Source organism: Protopterus annectens, chromosome 3.part1 (assembly GCF_019279795.1).
Source record: "Protopterus annectens isolate FY-2018-M chromosome 3.part1, PAN1.0, whole genome shotgun sequence".
Lineage (NCBI taxonomy): Eukaryota > Metazoa > Chordata > Ceratodontiformes > Protopteridae > Protopterus > Protopterus annectens.
Window position 1 is genome coordinate 461,470,489 of NC_056732.1, and position 22,443 is coordinate 461,492,931.

Here is a 22,443-nt window from a genome sequence, read left to right on the forward strand (position 1 = left end):
ATTGGTGTTGGGCTCTTCACTCGCCGTTACTGAGGGAATCCTGGTTATTTTCTTTTCCTCCACTTAGTAATATGCTTAAATTCAGCAGGTCGCCTTGTCTGATCTGAGGTCATGTACTGAGTGTAGTCGCAGGGGGGCAGCAGGACAGTGGCGGCCTCGGGGATGGACATACTACCCATCACCCTCACCTGGGCCCCACATGCCCCCGCTCCCCATTGCCGGACGCTGGGCTGTAGAGGAGGTCGGCCGACTTGGCCCTGGCATGCAGGAACCAGGCGGCCGGGCATCAGTCTCCATCCTGAAAGAGCAGCCCAGTGGCTGTACCACTGACAGCCTCCAGTGGGGAGGGCCAGATGCACACCTGCTCCCTCCTGTCCTTGGACTTCCTGGTTCGGGGGGTGAGGGACTCCTCCTTCTGCGTCTCTCCCTGGTGGGACGGGGGCTCCCTCAACTCCCTGGCTGCACCCTCGATGGGAGCCAGATGCTCCCGGGGGTGATGGAAGGCACGATGACCCTCAGACAGGTATAGCCCCGAGAGTAACCCAGGGCCACAAAGTGCATTCAAATTGTCGATGATCAATGTGTCCTGCAATTCACATTAGTTCTCACAGCTAACTGTGTTCTTCATTGACGCACAAGCTGAGTGATCCACCACTCAGAGTCGTACAGTTCTCATTCGCTAGTGGCACCTCTGCCTGAGTGGCATTGCACCTCAAGATGAGCACGTGAGGTTTCACTGGCATCATCACGAGTGCCTGGACCGGGGTTACTGGCCTGGTGCCGCAGGATGTCAGCGAGTCCCATGGCGGATGGCATGTTGCCGCACCACTGACCTTCCAGGTCTATGAACCGATGCCCCATGTGGAGCAGGGCATATTCCACAGGTACCCACAACCAACATCAACGGGACTCCAGTGTGCCACTCCCAGGGGTGGCACCGCACAGCCAGAGGAAAGGCCACCATCCCCCCTGCAGAGCTGGCACCCTCTCCCTCCCCCTACTGCACATGGAGTCAGCCACCTATGGGGAACACTGTGGACCGCACTGCACCCTCTGCCACCATCCTCTCATGGCAGAAGAGGAGCACCCACACCTCCCACCACATGGATGGGAACCCCTCCCTCCCACCGCTGGGAGACAAGGGGGGACAGACACCACCCCTCCTCTCACTCCCTCCCCTCTCCCTCCCTCCCTTCCTCTCCCGGGAGCCACAGGCTCAGTCCTGCTGGCCTCCACAAGAGCGCACGGAGAGATAGGATTCACAGAGAGAGAGAGACATAGAGGGACAGGGCAGTGGAGCGAGGAGAGGCCCTGGTACCTGAAGATGGAGCCATCCCAGGACCTTCAGCGTTAATGATCCTTCCGTAGGTTCCCCTACAGAAACCTTGTTATGACTTTTACTTCCTCTAGATAGTCAAGTTTAATCATCTTCTTGGCGCACCACAGGGGCCTTGACTGACTCCAATGGGGCCGATCCGAGGACCTCATTAAACCATCTAATTGGTAGTAGCAACGGGTAGTGTGCACAGAGAGCAGGGACTTAATCAACGTGAGCTTATGACCTGCACTTGCTGGGAATTCCTCGTTTGTCGGGAATAATTGCAATCTCAGGTCCCTATCATGAATGGGGTTCAGTGTATTATCCGGACCCGTTGACCAAGGCTAGAAACACACTGATCCATTCAGTGTAGCATGCGTACAGCTCCGGATATCTAAGGGCATCACAGACCTGTTATTGCTCAATCTCGTGTGGTTGAAAGTCACTTGTCCCTCTAAGAAGTTGGAGACGACCACACTGGGCTGTGTAACTAATTAGCATGGTGGAGTCTCATTCGTTATCAGAATTAACCAGACAAATCACTCCACCAACTCAGAACAGCCATGCACCACCACTAGCAGAATCAAGAAAGAGCTAGCAATCTGTCAGTCATTTCTGTGTCTGGGCTGGGTGAGGTTTCCCGTGTTGAGTCAAATTAAGCTGCAAGCTCCACTCCTGGTGGTGACCTTACATCAATTCCTTTAGGTTTCAGCTTTGCAACTATACTCCCCCAGAATCCAAAGACTTTGCTTTCCCAGAAGCTCCCCGGTGGGTCATGGGAATAACCCTGTCAGATTGCTAGTTGGCCTTATTTATGCGAAACTACAAAGGTATCTGATCTTCTTATAACCTTCGACTTTCATTCTTGATTAATGAAAACATTCTTGGCAAATGCTTTCGCTTTCATTCGTTTTGTACAAGTCCAAGAATTTCACCTCTAACGGCACAATCATGGCCCCAGTTCCGAAAACCATCAAAATAGAACTGGAATCCTAATCCATTATTCCTAGCTGAAGTATTCAGGCGACTGGCCTGCTTTGAACCTCTAATTTTTTCAAAGTAAATGCTTTGGACATTCAGTTAAGAGCATCAAGGGAGCACCGAGAGGCAGGGGCTGGGACAGGTGGTAGCTCACTTCACGGCAGACCCCCAGCCTGATCCCAAGATCCCACTACTAGCTTTTTAACTGTAGCAACTTTAATATACACTATTGGAGATGCAATTACCGCAATTGCTGGCACCAGACTTGCCCTCCAATAGATCCTCATTAACAGATTTAAAGTGTACTCATTCCAATTACAGGGTCTCAAAAGAGTCCTGTATTGTTATTTTTTGTCACTACCTCCCCAAATCAGGAGTGGGTAATTTGCATGCCTGCTGCCTTCATTGGATGTAGTAGCTGTTTTCCCTCTCTGGAATCGAAACCCAATTCCAAATTACCCATGGCCACCATGGTAGGCACAGATAGTACCATCGAAAGTTGATAGGGCAGATATTTGAATGTCGCTTTGCTGCCACGAGGGCATGTGATCGGCCTGAGTTTATCTAGAGTCACCAAAGCTGCCGGGCCAAGACCCAGATTGGTTTTGGTCTGATAAATGCACGCATCACCGGATGTCAGCGCTCATCAGCATATATTAGCTCTAGAACTACCAGTTATCCAAGTAACAGTGAAGCAATCAAAGGAACCATAACTGATTTAATGAGCCATTTGCAGTTTCACTGTAGTCTCCATGTGCACTGAAACTTGCATGGCTTAATCTTTGAGACAAGCATATGGTACTGGCAGGATCAACCAGATAGGAGCACTTCAGCAGGTGGGCGGAGAGGAGGGGCCAGAGCCTTAACCTCCTCCAACAGGAGAGGTCCCCCTCCTCATGGAGGGGGCACCCTGGGTGCTGGTCATGGACCAGCAACCACAACCCCAGAGGGCCGCGAGCTGGCATGGTGCAGGTCAGTGCTCAGAGCCAGAGAAAAGTGGGAGAGAGCCCCCCCACACTTTGTCCACACACGGATGTTGAGGGATGGCGGCCGTGTCACGGGACTCCTTCGCCTCAGCCTGGGCTCATTGGTCTCGCCTCAACTTCCAAGCTTAGTGGCAGAGAATGCTCTACACCCCCAGTCGTGCATCACTCCCGAGGCAGAGAAGCTCTACCCACAAGCCGTGATACACAGAGCCTTGCTGGAGGGGCCTTCTGCCAGTGTGAGTCAGTCAGCCCGATCTATCGATGGATGGTGGGTAAAGGAACCTCGATCCCACCTGCAAGTACATCCCCTGGAAGGGCCGGTGGGCATGAGTGATCCAGCACAATTTGGCAGCCTTCAGGAGTCGAGGGATGACAGAGCCCCCTACAACGGAAGTCCTCAATGGAGCATCTGATATAGGGCTGCAGGGTCTGAAGAACTCCTGCTTGGAAGGCCCCCAAGACAGAAGTCCTCAAGGGAGCATCTTGCAGGGGGACTGCATGCCACCTCTGTGTGTGAGTTTGAAAGCCCTGGGTGGAGGGCAAAGCAAAGAACCATAGTCAATGAAGTCTAGATACGGGTCTGCCAAAGGCCTTGTGGCCCTGCTGAATTCCACGAGGCTGTGAAAGATCATAGGGAGCTTCACCTGAGGGGCTCCGAAGGCACGGTGACACTTTGCAGTTTGGCAGCCTCCAGGGGATATGCGGGGAGAGGGGGACCATGGTGCTCTGGACCAGAAAGCAGGGGAACAAGGAAGACCTGATTAGAGCGGGCCTGCTCCTCGTCAGCCGAGGGAGTTCCTTGAGGCCAACTGGGATTGGAGGGATGTCCCCTGAGATGCTCCGAGGATATGGGGACATGGCATGGTTTGGCAGCCTTCAGGAGATATGTAGCCTGAGGGAAGAGCACTCCCACCCTGGTAGAAGTGGAAGCCTGGAGGGGGGGGGTCTGTCCCGATGGAAGACCGGAAGGGGGACATGGGCAGAAAGCAGGCAGGCAGAGAGTGCCCCCGCCTGGGTGACAAGTTCTGGAATGTGCCCCCCTCCGGTACAGAAGTCCTTAAGGGAACATCTGGCAGAAGGCTGCAGGGCCAGGAGTGCTCCCGCTTGGGTGAATGGGGTCAGGTGGAGCCCCTCACAATGGAAGTCCTAAAGGGAGCATCTGGTGGATGGCTGCGGGGTCCAGAGAGCTCCTGCCTGGGTGAGCGTGGTCATGCAGAGGCCCTCAAGACAGAAATCCTCAAGGGAGCATCTGGTGGGGGGGCTGCATGCCACCCCTGCCTTCCTCCATCAGATTCTGGAGTAATGGCTGGACAATGTCCTACAGTTTCCCCAGCCAGTGTGCTTGATATTAGTGTCCTGGCACTGTGTAGCACCTGCCTCATGAACACGGATGGGCAGCCATCTACAAACACCAACAAGGAACATAACGTGTGAGAGGTGGAATGACAGTAGGAACTTGCAGTCCATGTTCTCTGCCTGTCAGTGCTTCATATCTGTCACCAAACAGGTTGTCAACACAATCCGTACACCTCACACACCTACATAACACACACAAACATCTGCGGTGGTTTCCAACATACACATCCACAAACAAAGGGGATATCTGAGGCAAAGACACACATGAACTCCACAGCCATAAACAGCACATAGCACACATGGCCATACAGCTGTGTCCCACAGCCATACAGGCATCAGTGCATGTCAAACATGTTACACATAGGGGACTCCAGTGAAGGCACAGTGGTGTGCCTCTGATCTGGCTGTGTATGTGGATGGTCACAGTTACTTTTATTTCAGGTGACAGACTCCGCCATGCTGCATACACACTGCTGTCTCCCACCAACAGGTGCTGTCATGGGTCTGTCACAGTACATGTTGGTGTGCTTGATCTAACATGCTGCATACACACTGCTGTCACTCACCAACAGGTGCTGTCATGGGTCTGTCACAGTACATGTTGGTGTGCCTGATCTGACCTGACATGTATGTCCTTGGACTATATGCAGTGAAACATGGGTGTGCACATACGTTATATGTCCCAGGCAGGTATGTTCTTAGCCTTATGCAGCATTATGCTGTCATCCAGACAGATGCCGCAATAAGATCAGGGAATGATTGCCCTTAACATGTCCACATTTCTCCTGTGGTATCACAGGGGTTCCAGTACTTGTGAGTCAAGGGTGATGTGTTAAACAGACTACAATGCTCTGCGAGAGGTGGCCTCCATATCTCTTCACAGGTTTTCATGCATCTGGCAGTGGTTCCCACAAGCCCCGTAGTGACTCCATGAGTAACATTGGTGAAGTTATTACTACCAACATACAAGTGTTAGTGCAGCACACATTGAAGCCCATGCTGCTAGAGGTGTAGACATGACTTTGCCCTCATTGCAAACATTCCTAACCCTGGGAACTGCAGACGTCTGTGCAGTCACACAGACCATGGTTCAAAGGTGCTGAGAGCACCCCAGCCTAACATGGTCAACCATCCTATCATACATGCAGCAGCTAAAGTTTAGCTGGTAATGCCATAGGACATGGATTTTCTGTATATATGAGACAAATACACACCTCCATGCTGTACAGGTAGTAAGATGCACAGGGGACACTGCAGGGGCAGTTCACCATTGCCAGCACAAACTTATTCAATTCACAGCTAGCTACTGGCCACCATATGTGAACAGGAAGCCCATTCTGCCTATATGCACCTCAGCAACTGTGTTCGGATTTGGATCTGTTGCCTTATCCTGGGTCAGTTGAATGACCCCAACATACATTGTAAGACATACCCATGCCACCACACAAATGGCCAGTAAGCCATCATCAGAGGATGAAGGAACACCTTGGTGTGGTCAGATGCTACACCCACATGAGGTGAAGGTGTATTGCAGTTGACATTACACAACACAGGTTAACACTGCTGCATATCTACAGTGTCATCCTCCGTGACTAAGCAACCATCATGCAGTCATGTTTGCAGTCACCATCTCCCACAAAACCCATCCAGCTAGGGTAGCCATACATACACCTCCAATGTGGAATACATCCTCCTTGGGGGTATACACACCCTCACAGGCCCCATACCATCATCAAGGGCTGGCACTAATTTACACACATACACACAAGTGCTATATGTGTATTTGTACAGATGCATGTAGTCAGGTATACACCACAGGCCTACATCATATTCTGCTAGGATATGTACACCTGTCTGGTAGACATGTGCAATACAAACTGTCCATTACAGGGAAGGCATATGTCTGTCCAAGATGACGTACAGGCAAGTGTCCATTTTGGGAGCACTGTCTTCTTAGCATGTTCATGAGAATGGGATTTGTCGTGCAAATCTGCACAACAAACACAGAACATACATTGTCTACATCCACTACACACAGTCATCTTCCGTACTGCACATACATCTGCAACAGCACAGGAAGCAGCTACAGCTGCTCACTTGTGGTGGGACACCAGCTATACCACTGCTGTTGGTATTGTATACTGGATGCCTGACAGAGCCTGGATAACTGAGTGATTAACTGCACATACACCCTTGGGATACAGCCTATATCCATGTTGGATAGGGGCATTGGGAGCTGCCTTCATACACATGGGTTAACATCTGGCCTCAGCATATGACTGCTCAGGGCCCATAGCCTAGTAATGTGATATGGTAGCAGGAGTAGCAGATATGGCCTAAGTGGTGTGACAGACTGTGGTGGTATGTGTCCACACCCATCACTGTGTTTGACTGCTGGGTGTCCCCTATGGACAGCATGTTAGTACCATGTCATCCAGCCTACATCCAAAAAATAGGTGAATGGTACTACAAGTGCATGTGGACATTCCAGCAACATCTGTGCAACACAATAACTGAGAGCAGTACATATTTAGTGTAGTTGTAGTGTGTCCTCCTCATAGCTATCTGGCATTTCCAGTATCCGGATGTTTTCAGAATGTGTACATGTGCCTCATAGATATAGACCCCCTGCCACACAAATGTGTATTTCCAGACACCAGTTGTTCAATACATGATGGTTGTCCCCAGAGTTTGGGGAATGTGTCTGTAACATTGCAGACCCCTGGGAACACAGTAATGGTACATGAATATCTGGTACTGTAGGCATTCCCTTATATTGTATGTTCAATATGTACACACTGCCGCTGAGCCAGAGCCAGTGCCCCCCACCCCACTAGTGGTAACTATAACCTGCTGTCATGCTGAGATGCAGGTGTGGAGTACACAGTGACCTAGCCAGAGTACCTCATTAATGGTGAGGGACACCTGGACAATCTTTGAACTAAGCCTGTATGACATTCACAGAGTGAGAGGGGCTCATTGACAGTACATGATGTCATATGCCACCTGTATCCACCAGTTCTTACTGTCAGTATTGTACAACAGACAACAAACGTAGCAGTCATATGTAAGCTGACCATTGCTGGGGTGATTCAGGGGCCAGAGCTGTGGTCTATGTCACTGCAGACAGAACCGTAATGGATGGCCATAGGTGCTGGACAGCAGACTAACAGCAGCATGTCAATTCAGGCAATGTGGGACTGCATCCGCCCATCTGCATTCCATTACATGCTGCATTCAATGACATACCTGGTATAGCATTGTACTCCTCTGAGTGAAGAAATACAGTTGTAGTATCTGATTGAATCACAGTCTCTCTTCATGAATAAAGGTTCAGACCTGTTTACCATAGGCAGCAGCTTGCCTTCTGTAGGTAATGTTCCTGAACAGGTGATTGCCTGTGCACCAATCTGTGACTCCCACTTGCTAGTTTCCTCACGAACAGCTGGGTTGCCTTTCCATTGGCCAATGGCATAGCTACGCAACACTATAATTAAGGCCTTCATGTAGGCCTTGCCTCTTTTCCTGGCCTGTGAGGAGGACATTATGGAGGTGCTGGAGCTACAGCTTTACAGAGATTAGGTAGAAACGCTGTCCACTGTTTGGACTGATGTGTTATGTTGACAATTTTGCATGCTATGTCTGGGCATTGTTAACAGACTTTCAGATTCTGTAGCAGTGTACTGTTGAACAATGTGTGTTGAGGTCAGTAAGGAGACAGCCAGATGTGAGTGTCATAGATCCTTTTTATCTGTATGTGCATGCTGCTACAGATGATGCTGGTCTATCAGCTGTGTATGTTTGTGGGGGGAGACTGTGACATATGGCACTTTCAGATGAGCACACCCCCAACCCTTGATGTATGCATGTCATGTGGATACTCTGTTCTAGGTGTGTGGGAGGTATGATAAGTCTGTAGCAGGTAGCTGGACATACTGCTGCATGTGTAGCAGGCTACAGCTGCTGCATTCTCACCAGGAGTCATAGTAGAGAATGTGAAGACATAGGGGGACAGCAAGATGTAACAGTCAGTGAGGAAATGGTGGCAGCTGTTGTGTCACAGCATGGCCTGGCTTAGGGTACCCATAACAGTCCAGGTGAAGCATGTGCCTCTGGCACATATGTTACATGATAGTGCCATCCAGAGAGTGTTAGGCAACATTCAGAACACATATTCCTAATTGTTAAATGTATCCCATCCTACAAGCCTTTAACATGCTACTGTGGGTGGCTGTGAGTGCAGTGGGAGCAACCAGTTGTACTGGGCATTGCATGGCTCAGTTATTCCTATGTTTTATTGACATGCATGTAGTTGTGTCACAGACTGGGCTGTGGGCCAGGACTGTGGGTGTCCAGATGTGACACATGCTAGGAATGTAACATATTGATGATATAGTATATATTAATAATATATATTATATATTCATAATAATAATATCATATATATATATACATATATATATATATATATATATATATACATATATACATATATATATATATATATATATATATATATATATATATATATATATATATATATCATGATAATATATTATAATATTATATTATTATATATATTATATGCTATATTACTAATAAGGTATTATAGTATGTCAGGTGTATTTGTAAGACATATGTGCATGCATACAGTGTGTTACACATGATTGGCATGGACATGCGTTCAGATGGGTATGACATGTGACACAAGCTGTCTGTCATGGTTTGTAACCCCAATCTGCACTGCATTGCCAGTATGTCAGCACACAGAATAGGTTTTATGGCAACCCTGCCATACGTAGGGGGCACAACTGTGGTCATTCAGCAACAGTCTGTGCATTTGTCAGCTCTATCTGACATTGTAGGCCTCCTGTACATTCATCAGCATTTATTTGTCTGTGTACTGGTTTGTTGTCTGTGTCAGAGGCCCAGGTTAGGGTTGTCACCTTTTCAGATTGGCAAAGTGGTACATTTTTTGTAAAAACGTCAGATTTTACAGGATAAAACATACCCACGGCCTGCACAAAAGACAGCACCTCATTTTTTTGTCTATGTAACAACTTATTCTTGTAGCATTTTAGTTGCTTATTCTGTTTCTTATAACATTTAGGTGTTTCAGATACAGAATAACTTTTTTATGCAACTATTACATAAAATATAGGAAATATGTTTGTCCTAACATCTCAGGACATTTGCCATTGTTTCTATTTCTTTGCAGGACACAACTGCCCAAAGAGAGTTTGTCCCTCACAAAGTGGGACAGGTAGTCACCCTAGCCCAAGTATACTGTGATTTGTCCCAGTATGTATAGGAGTAGTGAGTCACTGCCAGTCAGGATATGTTTGTAAAAACAATACTTGATCTTGAGCTCTGTTGGAAGGTCTTGGGTGCAATACGTAGCAGGGGGTGTCTTTTTTCCCTAATGCTACATCACTGTACTGCATGATACTGCATGATATATTTAGCCAAAATGCACAAATTCTAATAGCTGAGTTGGTGTAGTGTTGCATTTCTCTGAATAAAATTCAGAAGGCCCTGGGTTAAATACTAGACAGTGAAGTCTTTTCGCCCTTAATGTTACATGACTGTACTGCATGATATAGTTACAAAAGCATTGTCAAACTCCATGAACTGATTTGGCTTGGCAGTCTGTTGCTCAGATTCTTGTGCACAGGGTCCTTGGTTTGAGACTTGGCAGTGATGTCATTTTTTTCCCTAATGTTACATGACTGTTCTGAATGATATATTTCTGAAAGCAGTCCTAAGTCCCCAGAGCTGGTTTGGCATAGTGTTGTATTGCTTTGACTCTAGTGCATGGGGTCCTGGGATCAATACTTGGCTGTGGTGTCTTTTATTCCCCTAATGTTACATGACTGCACTGCATGATATATTTACCAAAGCAGTCCTAGTCCCCCAGACCTGTCTTGGCCTAATGGTGCATTGCTCTGACTCTAATGTACTGAGGTCTGGGTTTAAGACTTGCCCGGGCTGGTTATTTTGTTGCTTAACAGAACAATGTCTGAATGAGATAGAGTGGTTAAAGCAGTTTTAAGCGAGCTTGAGTGGTTTTGCTTGACACGCTGTGATCCCAAACAATGCTTAGGTCTGCTTAGCACAGTTTATCCCCACTTAAACCCATGCTATTTGCAAAAAAAGAAAAGAAAAAAAGGTGATAGGAAAGTGGTGAAATGGGGGGTAAGTAGGGGCAAAAACATTATGAAAAGCAGCTAGGGGATGTGCAGGACTGATGTAGGAAAGGACCATAGATCTCCATTTCTTGTGCAGCAACAGCTGTGCATGATGTGGACAATTTGAAATTTGGAGACTCACATCCACAGGGAGGGGTGTAGGTGACATAAGTTTGTTGATTAATTGATGGGATGATTGATTCATGGCAGTGTACGTGGGGGCAAAATGGAGATCTATGTATGGGATGATATTTTTGGGGGGGACATATGCCGTCTTTTTTTAAGGTGAGAGTGGGATGTTGGGGAAGGGTTTAGGTAAGTTTGAGGAGTTAAGTTGGGTAGGAGAGGTTGCTTTTGCAGACAGACAAGACAGCAGATAGGGGAGGTGTATGACACATGAGGGGGTAAACATTTTGGATGGGGAGGGTGGGTGGGAATCAGAAGACCATGTGCCTGCAGATGGAAACAGTGGGACTGAGGTCCCCACCCATGGGCAGTCACCACTACCCCTTCATGGCCCTGAAGATGGCTGTGCTGGGGGCTGGACTACAGGGCCAGCCTGCCCCTTGAGATGCACTGGTCTGCCCTCGATCTGGCAAAGATGGTCATCCAAATCCCCCTGGATGACCCTGCGCACCATACCTCGGAACTTATGTCAGGTGACTGGGGCCCCTCTACTCCCCCACCCTGGGGAACAGGCCCTATCCCCTAAGGTGGTTCCACCCGAGGGTGATGCAGGACCAGCGGAGGTGGCAGCTCCAGGTTGGGTCCTAGATGTACTGGGACCCAGTTCCGCAGCCAGATGAGGCAGGACAGATGGGTCTGCTGTGATCTGCCTACCCAAACATGCTATGGTGTTGAGGTTTGTCAAAGAGTATTGGTTAGTCATGAAAGAAACATTTCAACACTAGTTATAACAGCATGCACGTGTGTTCCAATTAACCAAGAACAATAGAAGTGAAAAAAGTGCATAGCAAATGGAACACATGCATAAAGGGAATAACAGTCATTACTGTAACAGCATGCCAGCAACAGTTACAGCAACAGGCCACCAACAGTGGTATTTGAGCAAGGTATGTTGGTTTGCAACCGCTGAAATATATGAACAGTACTTCAACACAAGTCCCAACATTAGGTTTTAAGAACAACATACCCATCATATATGAATAATAACTAGTGATGCAGATAAGGGGTGTTGGGTGAGAGAAAAACAGTCTATTACCAACTGTATAGGCTATATTTTTTACAACAGTACTGCTTAATACTCTACATGTCTGCCCTCATTTTACATCTACCTGACGCCTATAGCTACTATAGCATGTTCTGTTAAGCTGTCAACCTTGAATGGTATGGGGCAAGCTGTGACAACTCTAGGTACATGACTAGAGGGGACTCATAACTGTAAGGGTTACATATATGACTAACAAGGTGTGCCTTGCACTGATGTGTGAGTGTGCTACTGGTATACTTCTACTGGATTTATATCTGTGTCCAAGGTTATTGGCAACAATGATCACTAGCTGTGACAGAGTGACACTTGAGAGCCATGTATCAGGAAGAGTACATGGTGTATATACCTATCCTGCTATCATTTGTAGGCATGGGGTTAGACACTGGAACATTTATAGAGAGTTTATTAGTATACCCTTCATACACCTAATACAAATATTTCTTTACCTGTAAGCCCTGTGGAGAAAATATCTGTTAAGATTACCTGACTGTTTTCCAAATAGTCAGGATTACTTGTGTCTAACTATAAACACATCTTAGTACCAGTCCTTGGATTCAAACTGTAGTCTGTGTGTGCAAAAATGAACATATCTATTTTGTATCAGACTGAGCTACTGGTGCACTGCTGTCAGCTGCTTGACTGATTTGTGCCTAAAACTCACTTGGTTACAAAGTCTGACCTTGTAATATAAGTGGAGTGTCACAGAAGACTGTAGTGACAGTTGAACAAAGATGCCTGAGAGTCATGTATGATAGATAGTTAGTGAACTGTGTATTATTACTTTGAATGCAGGTGTACATATTTAACCCGTAGTGGATGTGAATATGAGTGATCTGTAAAGACCATAGCAGAGTGCTGGGTCGCATATCCAACCCATACACATTTGCACATCATATAATTGCAGTCTCCATCTATTACAGTCTCATACTTGCCTGCATCAGCATACCTACATTCAGAACTACACATAACTGAAATGCAAAGGTTAACACAAGACAATGCTGCAAGGAACACACTATAATGCATTACACATTACTATTCAAGGTTCAGATCTTAGTGCAGAAAATATTTCAAATTTCATTGTATCTTATTTTACAGCTTCACATCTACAGTTTGGCATAACAGCTGGTTATTCGACAAACCTCACTCAGTTCAAGCTCTCATAGCCATATTTGCTGTGTAGCACCTGTATAATTGTATTTCTTCATCAACAGACCAGATTAAACACAACAGTTTGTGGGGAAAAGTTTTATTAAGGGATACATAACACAGTGGTTTATTACATTCAAAGTTCTAAATTCAGTTGTACTGCATATCCTGTAGATGATGAATGAATGTGATTTATTACCTTCACAGTAGCAATCAAAGTGTACTTTATTACCAGATTCATTCCTACACAGTATTACTACAGTATTGGCTTTCTTTCATCAATAGTAGCTTGCTTGCTGCCTTCATCTGTATTCCACAGTACCTGGCATCAGTCACTTATATCAATGTTGGTCAAACAACACATTTATTCAGTACACTCAGAACACAGTATACCTAATGGCAGTAAACAATTACACTTTCTTATTTATTGCACTATATATTGCAAGTTAGATCTGTACTCACCACAGTGTTGGTGCAGCCTTGCTAGTAGTCCTACAAGGGCCTCAATGTTAGGAGCCCTTTCTTCTGCAGCTGTGAGGGAAAAACACACCGGCAATCCACTGAGCACAGAAGAAGTCATCAGGGATCTGGGGACCCAGGTTGACAGTAGCCTTACGTTTGACACTCATGTTGCTAAAGTAGTTAGGAAAACCTTCTACATTGCCCACCTGATCATGAAGGGATTCACATCTAGATCAAGGGAGGTCATCGTCCCCCTGTACTCATCACTCATTAGACCTATGATTGAGTACAATGTCCCATTCGGAATGTATCTGACCCGACACCTGCTGCAGCTGGAAAGGCCCCAAAAGTTCCTCACCAAAAGGATAAAGGGTCTCAAAAATATGTCTTATGCTGCCCGACTGAAAGAACTCCAGCTCTATTCAGTCTCATACTGCTTGCTCAGAGGTGACCTGTGCCTGACATATAAGGCCATGTCAAACCCTGATTTGATGAATATGCTTCACCTCAAAAAATCTAGATCCCTCAGAACCACAAGGGCGGGAGACTTAAACCTTGACATGGTTATTAATAGAACGTGCTGGAGGGACAGATTCATCACCCAGAGACTCCCTATGCTGTGGAACAAAATCCCGGTACATGTGAGGCAGAGCACCTCGCTGGCCTTGTTCAAGAGGAATCTTGACCAATGGATGGGGGATCGCAGATATACCCCAGGGATTACTTCAGTGTCACTGCTTGACAGAGGCACAGCAAAATAATAGGCATAATTTTATTCAAACTAAAGGGGTGGCGAAAGCCAAATAACTATGGGCTAGGCTTATAAATGCCCTTGGGCAGATAGCCTAGTATGAACCTATGAACCTATTATGCATACCTGTATATCAGATATTCATACTACAATTTGATATATCACAAGTTACAAACTTCTGGGGCATTCTGGGTCCAAGCATTTTGGATCCATTGGGCCAAGAGCACCCCCTTCCTTCATTTCAGGTCATCATAATGATGATGGACCTGTTCACCAGTGCGGAGGATGCCAGTGGCATTGGTGAGCTCACGTGCCAGACAGTCCTAGCCATCAGACTTGTATTCTGCACCCTAGTACTGACCCTGCAGCAGTCTGCCATCATGGTTCTTAACAAGGGTCCCAGCCATGACCCTGGAATCAAACATGCCCCAGCACTGTGCCTGAAAGTGCACTCCCTCTCCAGCACCTGCCATAGTTCCTGGATGGATCAAACTCTTACAGGTTCTGCTTGTATTCCTGCCTGTGCAGTATAAATAAGGCCATTTTCCTGCCCTTTGATGCCATTGGACCATTTTTAAAAATGTTAAGCACAGCTTAGCAATGAGGAAACATGCTAAGCTTAGTTGAGCAGTGCTTAAAGTGGCAAATGCTTAGCAGTGCTTAGCGGTGTGCAAATCCGTTTAGCTGAGCTGAGGACTGCTTAGAATGGGACCTCTTAGCAATGCTCAAACCAGCTAACCAGAGCTGAGCACTGCTAAGTATTGCTCAGACAGGTTCTGTTTAAGCATTGCTTAGCTTGGCTTAGCAGTGGTTAGAAAAACTGAGCTAAGGACAAAACAGTTTTCAGTTTAAAAAAAATTAAGACTTTGATATTAATTACTGATTACTGACATATTATTAAGTGTATACATTTTACTTTACATGACGTCCCCTTATGTGCTTTCATTACATTACCTTAAGGTGTGACTGTATTGTATGGGAAACTTGTGTTTAAATGGGGGATTTCACATCATATATCCATTGACGCTGGAATTTTGGCCAGCTACACTACCTGGTTAACAAATATTAATTACTACATCATTAAATAAAATAAAAAATAATTTAACAATGCTTTCCAGTGTAAAAGATAAATGGTCTGTCTTGATATTCAAACTGTGCACCTACTACATACAAAGCCAAAACTCAAACCACTAAGCTAATTCGGCTGTTAAGATTTCAGCTATACATTTCTATATAGCTCTTCATGATGTTTTAAGCACTGCGGAAAAAAAGAGTTGTGGCACGCAAACTCACTCAGCTATGCTTAAACTTCAAATACAAAGGAATAAAAAAAAATATATATATATATATATATATATATATATATATATATATATATATGTGTGTGTGTGTGAAAAATAAGCATTTGAGTTTCTGGCCACTAATTCTTCATGAAAATCCATGCTAATGCAGAATCTGTCATGCTATCAACTTTCTAACTTTTTAAGAGCAATATTTAAAAATTGCCCCTATTTTTGGGCTTTTGTCCCACTTTTCGTCAATGGATTTGACCAGACTTCTTGCTTTAAGAAGTTGAGAGGTGTGTGTCTGAGAACACTATTGTATTGTAAAGTGCCATACGGCACTTTCACAATGCAGGGGGTGTGTTACAGTTGGTCTATATTATGTGATCAAATGATCACAATAGTGAACGCTCTAAAGAGCAAAAATGCAGCACACCAAAGTGCTTTTTGTGGGATTGTGATACAGTGAAGTACAGAATATTTGCCCTTTCCTCAATGTAGTGCAATCTCGGAGTTGGTATATATTTAGTGGGGGTGGGGGGTGCAGCCCCCCACTATAATGGTTTTGATGTGCTGCATTTTCGCTCTTTAGAGCATTCACTATTGTGATCATTTGATCACGTACTATAAACCCATGTTACAGTACCTGTCACAAACCCCATACATTAAATTCACTTTCCATTCACTATTTCAATGTATGCGGACACTGTTTGGTTTTGTAAAGTGGCATATGGCACTTTCACAATGCAAGGGGTGTGTTATGGTACCTGTCACATGCCCCCTGCATTAAATTCAATTCCCATTCACTATTGCAGTGTTCATGGACACTGTTTTCTTTGTAAAGTGCTGTATGGCACTTTGACAGTGCAGGGGGTATGTTACAGATCTGTGAGCACTACTGCAATACGCCCTCTGAACTAATTCAATATCTGTGTACATGGCTTCATCTCAGTAAAGCGCTTTCATTAATATGTAAGGCGTGCTGCCAAGAGGGGATGCGGGCATGGAAACCATTCACTCTTTGCAGGAATGATGCTATTCGTACATGGAGTCTATTAAATCCTGGCCATTATCTTTCAGTTTCAGTCAACAGCATAGAGAAAGTCTGTACAAGAGAAGTTTTGTATTGTCTTTAAATTTGGAGGACTGTAAATTATTTTACGACTTCCACCATTTGCCAAAATATCTGAGAGCTATGTGTTTTCACAGGTAGATGCTAAAAGCTACAACTGCATCAATGGTTGTTTACCTGGGAACTGAAGTCAGAATGACAAGAAATGATGTCATTCTCCAAGTATCCCAGCAGTAATATTTGGGATATTCATTTAAGCACTATCTGAGAGAGAGAGAGAGAGAGAGAGACTGAGCATTCTGAATTTTGTCTGTGACCTGACAAGAAAACCCATTCACCACACTTGTCTTGCTCTGTAAGTAAGTTAACTAGGGTTTAGTAATTCTCTTAGATTCAGACAGAAATACAGTAAGTATAGCTTTGATGTTTTCTTTATTTATTTGAGACTATCCTACAATGTTGTTTTAAAAATTTCCTGTGATTTTGAACTCTGATGTAACTGTAATTGTTTACTGAATAGTTTCTTGTTCTTTTATTACTTATTATTAAATATATTTAAACCTTTCATTGTGCCTGATATTTGTGAGACATTTAATTCTGAGAGTACTTGCATACTTATTTGGTGACACTGTGAGCCACTCCTAATAGCCTTCCTCTTGGTCAAACTACCATTTGTATTGATAGTAACATTACACAGTATGATTGGACAACTTTTGTTAAGGGTCTTAAAGTAGCTAATAAGGAGTGACTGGTGCCAGTAATAACTACCTTCTAGTCTGGGAAGAAGGGGGTATAGATAGTAAACTTGTGCCAGCCTTTCTCAGGTGTGTGTGTGTGTGTGTGTGTGTGTGTGTGTGTGTGTGTGTGTGTGGGTGTGTTTGTGTCAGCTACTTTGCCAAGGACACCAGTCTGGAAGCACTGGTTGGACGAAGAGGGTGCTGGAGGACATGGCTAGGTCACTCAGCTGAGATTTCAACTCTATAGCTGTGCCAGTGGGGAGTCTTACTGGGGATCTGGAGAAAGAGAGAGAAGCCAGCCCCAGACTGATTGCTGTCTCTGTGTGCTCTTAAGGGAAATTGCACTTGATGCAGAGAGCTGAAGATGGAAATGGTGTGTGTGTGTGTGTGTACCTGTCATCCACCCAGTATGTATGCTCCCCACTGTTGCCAGTGGTGAGTATTGAGGCTCCTTGATTACTGGGCCAGTGGTGGGGCATCACATATTACTTGGTTGGCAGTGGTCTGATATCCACGTATTAGGATTCAGTGGTGTGGATATTGAACTCCTGTATCCTGTAAATAGTGGTCACTGAAGGAGGTCTTTGTATTCTCAATCAGCCACACAATGAACATTCAGAGTTTCATATCACAATAGTTTTATTTATTGTTTGTTAGCTTAGTCAGGGAGAGCAGGCAAGGATGTCAGCAGAGGATTATGACAAGCTGACAAGGAGCCAGTTGGCTAAGAAGTGCCATGCCAAAGGACTGGTACTTGGCAACCTGACTAAAGCAGAAATGATTGCAGCCTTGGGCACAGCTGCATCACAGACAAGCAACCAGGAGGACAACCAGGTTGGCCTTGGAGATGTACAACTCTCAGAAAATGGACAGTTCAACCTTTCCACAGAGGACATAAAAATCCATCTGGAGTTAAGGAGACTTGAACAGGAGACCAAACGGTTAGAAATAGAATCAACAGAGAGACTGTGGCATTTTGAGGCTAAAGAAAAGGATAAATAGATGGCACTAAAATCATCAGAGAGATTGAGATGTCTGGGAGCTGAGGAGAATGAGAGACAGAGGGTCTTGAAGGTAATGGGGAAGGGAATAACCCTCCAAGACAGAAATGCACTCGACTACCACAATACAGCACAAACCAGAGGACACATAGCTCACCTCCACAGTGTTCCCCTTAACCTAAGCCCCTAAGGTTAAACACCTTGCCCAATACACTAATCATAGGTGACTCAATAGTGAGGCACACAGATGTCCAACTCACTAGGTTGAATAAGGAGAAAGTAACAGTCAGCTAAATATCAAGTGCCAGAATCCGACACATAACACATGTACTCAGGTCACTCCACAAGTACAAGTATGACTCTGACATTGTCCATGTGGTTGTGAATGACATGAGATGCACCTGCATGGACTACATGAAAAGAAACATGGTGGAGCTCTTTGATTATGTGACCCAGGTAGGTATGACATTAGCCCTGAGCAGTTTCCTACTATCACCCAGAATGATGCCGTACAAACAAAAAATGATTGACTTCAACAATTGGCCATGTTTCTGGTGTCATTCTAGGGGGATCCAGTATCTGTCTGCTTAGGATGACATGATTGACAGACCTCGATGATTTGCCAGGTATGGCCTGCATCTGTCACCCCTGGGTTTCCGGTTAGTGGCTAAGTTTCTTGCCACCCCTATAGTGCCTTTTTTAGGCAGTGTTTCAAAGACCAAATTACCAGTGTAACAGCTACAAATAAATGCAATCTGAGGGTCATGCTGCTCAGTGCTAGAAGTCTAAATCTCAAGATGGACATGCTTGAAGCACTCTTCAAAATGGAGAAAATCGACATTTCTGCTGTAACGGAGACCTGGTTTAAAGCATCAGAAAGCACCCCTGTGCTACCAGGCTATAATTCATTCCACACCTTTCGGCCCCAAAACATGTACTGAAGTGTCAAAGGTGGTGGTGTCTCCATATTCATAAAGAATATGCACACCTCCAGACTAGTAGCACAGCATTATGCATCTGATATACTTCAGGTACAACTAACATTGAGTAAGATGGTGATCCAGGTCATAGCCTGCTATAGGCCCCTAACCATGTCCCTAGACTCTCACTCCATGTTCCTAAGCACCCTAGAATCTATCAAGGTACAACCCAACACTCTCATACTAGGAGACTTCAACTACCAGTCCATCAACTGGGAAAACTACTGAAGCACCAATACACTGACCCAACGCTTCCTGGAATTCATCATTTCCAATGCCCTCGACCAGCTCATTCTAACCCCCACTAGAGGAAGCAACATTCCTGACCTGGTTATTACTAACATGGGCAACCGTTGCTCTACACAAATAGTCCATCCCTGGTCAGACCTGATCTTAAACTAATCACCATGGAAATCAAGATCTCACCCACATCCCCCACAAAGGTAATCATCTTACAACGTGTAAGGAAACAGCAGACTAAATAACCAATATTAGAAGAAGCAAGCCAGGATCCACGAACCAATATTTATTGAGCGCTTTCGTTTATTGGAATAAAAAATTCATCAGAATGATTACAAATGAACAGTGACTGACCCAACTTATATAGCAATCTTGCTTAAAAAAATGTTAATTAGCAATCAGCTTAAAGATGTAGTCTCTAAAACACAAATACAATAAATACATACCTTAAAATACATAAAATGTATAATATATAAACATACATGATCTGTTAAAAACATATATATGTAAACTCACAGAAAACATTTCATTATAAATAAATATTTGCTTATATATAAAAATAAATATATGTTGTGAACTGCATATTAATCACATATATCCTTCAGCCCGTAGTCTAAGTATAGGGCTGATGGAAATGTTACTATTAAGGCCTGGGTATTCGGTAGCATTAGTTCTCATCTGCCACCTTAATTCATAAAACTCTAAAAAGTCATTAACTGGACCCCCCAATCCCCCATTGATACCTGCTCTATAACTGTGAACTTAAAATTGTGTCCCTTATTGTTATTAATGTGGACTGCCAAGGCATTTTTTAATGGCCTGCTTCCTGATGTCATAACAGTACTGATAGACCCTACTTCTACATTAATAGTCTTGTCAATGTAAAAACATGGACATAACTGGCAAAGGGCAAGATAAACTACAGATTTGCTGCTGCAACAAAATTTCTTCTTATAGAAATATTTCCCATAATTAGGAATATCGGTCTCAGTGTACTCCATGATATGTTTACATTGAAGGCAAAATCCACATTTCGACATACCCCCTACTTTGGTGTCAATAATATTGTCTCTCTAACATGTTTTTGACGGAAATATCCTTCTGATAGACAATTTATGGGGCCTTTCCCAGTATTTCAAGATAATCTTGACTGGTGTGAAATAAATTCCAGTTATGCTGAATAATCTGCGTAATGTCAGTGAATTGTCTGTTAAACTTAAAGATAGCTGACCTTTTAAAGTCAATTCCTTCCTTAGGTAACCTTTCATTTTGAATAATACCTTTACCAAGTAAAGGAAAATAATACCCCCTATGCCTTTTATCTATAACTTTCTGTAAAATAGGTTTCAAAAACAGTTCAGGGTAGCCTTTTTGCAAAAGCATGTTCTTCAATACTTCAATTTGCTGTAAGAAATCCTCCCATTCAGAAGTCATACGGGCCAAGTGAACAGCTTGGCCCTTTACCAAGGATTTCTTCTGGTGTAGTGGGTGGAAACTGTTGAAATGCAGGAGAGCATTAGAGTAAATAGGTTTTCTAAATAGTGTTGTTGTAAAGTCTTTTTTATAGTCATTTTTCTTGATGGTAATATCCAAATAGTCTGTTGCATCTTTCCCTATTGTATATGTTAAGTCTAAAAAATCTGTACTTTGTTTTATATAGGACAAAAAGCTATTAAGCTCTTCCATACTACCATGCCACAGGATAATGATGTCATCCAAATATCTGCCATAATACTTCCAATGTTGAGCATATTGGCTATTGAAAATGCATTCTAGCTCCCAAAAGGTCAGAACAATATTTGCAAATATAGGGGCACATATAGCCCCTACTGCTACACCCTTACATTGTTTGAAAAGCTGGGCTTCAAATACTATAACATTGGTGTCTAGAACCAATTCCATTAAGGTTCTAATAGTCTTAACAAGCTCGTGTCTGATATTGGTATATCTACATAAAAATAGGCAAAACCACTCCACACCCAGTTCATGTGGGATAACAGAGAACAAATCCCTGACATCAATTGTCACAAAAATAAGACCGTCATCATACATGTCCTTATTTATTTTCTTTAGAAAGTCCCATGAGTCCTTTAAAACCCAACCACAATTATTTAATGTTGATTTTAGTTGAGTATCTATAAATTTGGCAATAAAATATGTTTTAGATGCCTTTGCATCAACAATAGGCCTAAGGGGTGGGTTACTTATATCATTATGTAGCTTTGGTATGCCAAAAATAGTAGGAATTTTTGGGGACTTGACTGCCATGAAGTTATAGTCATCTAAACTAATTTCCCTGTTTAACAATAGTTCATCTAGAATTACATCAACTTTCCTATATAGTATATTTTTCTCATTCAAACTAATCTCACAATATATATCAGTATATAATAAACCAAACATTTTTTTTACATAGGAATTATTATTCATGATGGCCAAACCACCCCCTTTGTCAGGTTTCATGACTCTGATTGCCCTATTGTTGCATACATCTCTGACCAGTTTACTCTCATATATAGTTAAATTATTGTCCAAATCTGAATACTTTCTCTTGTTTTTAAGGAGCTTATGTATGTCATGCTCACACATTCTCTCAAATGTTTGTATTAAAGGGTTCAAGGGGGGTTAAATAAGCTAGTTTTTTTACACAGTTCATGACCTATAGAATTGAAAGACATTCCTTTAAATAAAAACTGTAAGTTTAACTTCCT

At 44.0% G+C, this 22,443-nt stretch overlaps 1 non-coding gene across 1 annotated transcript; it reads right to left on the reverse strand.

Moving 5' to 3' along the window:
- Positions 1-509: 509 nt before the first annotated feature.
- Positions 510-663, reverse strand: LOC122798941. Its single transcript, XR_006364361.1, has one exon. It is a non-coding gene; the product is annotated as a 5.8S ribosomal RNA (ribosomal RNA).
- Positions 664-22,443: the final 21,780 nt, after the last annotated feature.